General features: G+C 43.7%; 1 pseudogene; it reads right to left on the bottom strand.

Moving 5' to 3' along the window:
* Positions 1 to 255: 255 nt before the first annotated feature.
* Positions 256 to 419, bottom strand: LOC142568071 (U2 spliceosomal RNA; annotated as a pseudogene).
* Between the last annotated feature and the right edge of the window lie 3,473 nt (positions 420 to 3,892).

Raw genomic sequence — 3,892 nt, 5'->3', positions numbered from 1 at the left:
CCTATCGACACTCGGCACGTTCCGTGTTATCTTCCATGACATTAGTCGTACTATATAGTCATCGAGCGCATTCTACTGTGAGCGTCGAATTTTCACACGTCGCCTAATCGTTTGGGCTTGCGTCAAATGAGCCTCAATTCGTCGAGACGCAGCACCTATAATGGCATAGCGTTTTACAGCGAAGCTGCATTTGGCTAGGTTCTGGTAAAGAAATTGCGTGCGTCTATCGAGCCGTGTTGGCCGAGAATTTGTTCTCATACGTGGGCCGATCCCGAAGAGAGTGCAGAAGCAGGCTTTAGGCACGCCGCCAACTTGCAAAAAAAAATAAGTTTAATATCTTAGGCCCAAAGAGAACCCGTATAAGATATCAAGCTGATAAGAACAGATACTACACTTTGACCCACGTCGGCCGCAGATACACGCATAGTACCTCGAGCGGCCAGTCGAGCGGCAATGTGGCGCGCATTTGCGGGCTGCTTTCACGCTTGAAAAAACACTTTTATGTAGCACGTATTGAGCAACAGAAAGCTGTATCGAGTTTTTCATGTCGCTCTACAATTTTCTCATTGACACTTTTAATCTAATTTTAACATTTGACAAGTTTATTAATTCAGTAAGACTAATTATGTAATGAGGCGGAATTCAAAACAATAATCTGAGTATCTCCAAATGAGGGCAAACAACATTACCTAGGTTCTGTCCAGCTACGTGGCATTCGCATATTTTTAAAGTTTGGCTAATGTTACGTGAGGCACCCTGTATATTATGTAATAGTGAAACCAACGACAATGTGCTTCTTCGCTTACTGATTTTCAGCATATATTTGTCCATATTACCCCCAGCCTACGCCTTCAAAAATAAATTAATGCTACAGCAGTTAACAACTCGAAACCGGGTATGCATCTGTTCCGCCCGTCCTACCTCCCACCGTTCCGTTGCGCCGCGGCGTCGTTGTCTTGTCACCCAACCCTTCTCGCCACCTCGTAATCCTCGCCACATGGCAAAGAAAAAACAAAGCTTCCCCCCGTCCACCGCTCGGGATCGAACTTACGTCACTAAGCACGACCGAGAAGTAAACTAAACTAAATGCGCCGAACGCGTTAACTAGATGCGCGATACCGCAACTTCTGGGCCCGAAGGCTGGTGCGCGGTTAGTAGCATGGCGAGACTGAGACTATAGGAGTCAGCGCGTGTGTTGCGAGAGCATTCAGTATACGCTCGTGCGGCATAGCTGAAGCACGGTGCAGCAGACATTCCCAGCATTTCTTTAGAAAGCACAGCTTTTTGCTGCCTCAAATGTCCGCAAACAACGAGTCATCATGCCGTAACCGTAGTAGCGCAGGAATTTAGCGCAATGTTGGGGACATTGTGGGAAATTGTGGGAGCAACTGCGATCGCATATTACAAGTTCATGGTGAGAAGAATTACTGCAGTGAGTTTTTTTTGTGTGCTTATAGAGCGGCAATAATTTTAAAACAGCCCATTCCTCGGTGGATAAGGCATCTTCATTTATAACAAGCATTCCTCTCTCGCTCGTTCTGTTTACAACTTCAACACGTTCTCACAAATTTTAACAGGACAAGAATGGGTTAAAAGAGAAAATTTTGTGAAGAGCATCTTATGGTGTAACGATGTTTTATTGATAGCTAGCTCTATAACGATTCCGGAAGTACACTGCATTAAGTGGGAGAATTACGCTGGTGAGGGTAACCTCATCAGCGTAAGGGTAACCAGTGAGGGTAACCACGTTTCGCGCTCAGACCTGCTCGCACCCTTCGCCACATAGGAACTGATCAGCGGCGCTCTTGCTTCAGCTTCGGCTGTCTAACCTAACATTTCTTTAGCTATTGGTAGATGACACCTCGTAGAGTTAATTCCTACTGCTGGCTACGGAAGCAGACTCGATGCGTTTCTTTATATGAATAGCGGCGTTCCAATGTCTCAACAACAGCGGTTCTCTCTCGACACGCATTGTTGAGCAAGCTTATGTGAGAAGATACTATGGAATTGAGTGGTGTTTACGCCGAAGATAGTATTAGCAACAGCACGCTAACCTTTTAGGCAGCTTTCCTGATTAGACATTTCGTCGCCATGGCACCCCAGAGGAGCGCCTGTTTTCTATGGCATTTGTTTACTTATTTACAATATTAAAAGCCATGTTGAGAGCATTAGAACAAAGCAAAAAAGCAGGGGGAGGGGGGTAGAAGCTATAGAAGAGTACAATAAGAAACAACAGCATGAATAAAGAAAAGATAAGAAAAACAAATAATTGTGATAAATGCGAAAGGAACACATCAAGGACGCTGCAAGAAACTACGAAACTTCACCACGCCCAAAAGCAACCACTCCCTGGGGTAGTATTTTCCACATATGGGAAAAAAATTGCTTTTTGAAAATGTCAAGGTGGTTTTTATTCCACGAAATTTTCAAGGCATGGCTAACTCTCCACGAAAGAAAAATGCACAGGAGGTAAGTAAGTTTGGGCACAAATACCTGTTTTGCTAAAGTACATTCGATACAGAAATTCAAGCTTTTTGTCCCATTGGCGCGTGTGCAATTGGTCCCACTGCAATTTTTCTTTAAGGGACGTGATGTGAACGCAAGAGTCAGGGATGTTCAAAACAAAGCCAACGGCACAATTCTGAACAAGATTGAAGATTTGGCATCAGTTGTTAAATTGGGCATCCGGACCTCGCAAGCGTATTCTCTGATTGACCATACGTTGACAAAATATAAAATTTCTTTAACATTTGGTAGCGCCTCATAAAAGTTTCAACGTAGAAAATGTGATGTTCGGAGGGCTTTGGAAGAAACGTATTGTACCTGTTTTGCCCAGCTGAGATTTGGTGTGAAATTAGGCAAAGGTACTTCTTCAGTTCTGACGAGGGGCACACTTCCTATAATATATTGAGTGAGGCTTGGCGTACGCTTGCGAGTAAATTAAATCTGCTGATATTTAGCAGTGTTTAGGGACATATTCAATATGTTCCGCTATAGCTGTATATAATTGAACTCTCCTTGTAGAAATGACACGCCGCTTACGTGATTAATACTATGATACACCATGCAGTCATCAGCCTGCAAAGGTACTTTGCAAATCGACGCTTCGACTGAAATGTTTTAAAGTAGGTAGAACAACCCACCGAAGGGCAAGCAAGCGTACAAATATAAAATTTAAACACCAAGAAAAAATAAAACAAGAAATCACAAAGGCGGCAAGGAATAATATATCAGATACGTCAAGTGTAGCCTATCATTACTGAGTAAAGTGGGCAGCATAGTCACACTCAGAGCCCTCAATATTTTCTGGATATACTAACGAGACTTCTGTCTGTTTTGATTTCATCGATGCTTTCTTAGTTCTTTGCATCTTCCCCCCTCCCCCCTTTTCTTGCTTTTTCTTTGTGACGCGAGTGCCGATGGAACCGTCCCGTAATCTATCGATGCATAAAAAAAAAGGAAAAAAAAAGATCAAGCGCTACATGTTTGGCCTCCACTAACGGCTTTGGTGGTGCAATATATTGTTAGAATACCTGCATTGCCAGATACACGCCGCGGCCACTTCCATGTGTTCTCATACGATGTGTTCACACTATTGAAGTGTCTGGTACGTTTGTTCTCTGACTGACGTTGGTTGGGGCTTAAAGCACATAATATTTTCTACTTAGTTCTAAAGGTCTCACAACGCATGGTTTAAGAGAAAGCATAATAAACAGCTGCCAGGATTTAAAAAAAAGAATGCACAGGAAGCTGCCCGTGGCTTTTTACAGCGAAGCTCTTAAGAGCTAGTTCCCCCACGATCGTGGCCGTGTGTAGACACAATACGTGGGCCAATCCTGAAAATAGTACAATACCGGGCCGACCCACGGCGGAGGTAACGCAGGCGTTAATC

This window comes from Dermacentor variabilis, chromosome 1 (genome assembly GCF_050947875.1).
Source record: "Dermacentor variabilis isolate Ectoservices chromosome 1, ASM5094787v1, whole genome shotgun sequence".
NCBI lineage: Eukaryota > Metazoa > Arthropoda > Arachnida > Ixodida > Ixodidae > Dermacentor > Dermacentor variabilis.
Note: the sequence above shows the minus strand (reverse complement) of the source record. Positions and strands in the feature narration are given on the sequence as shown.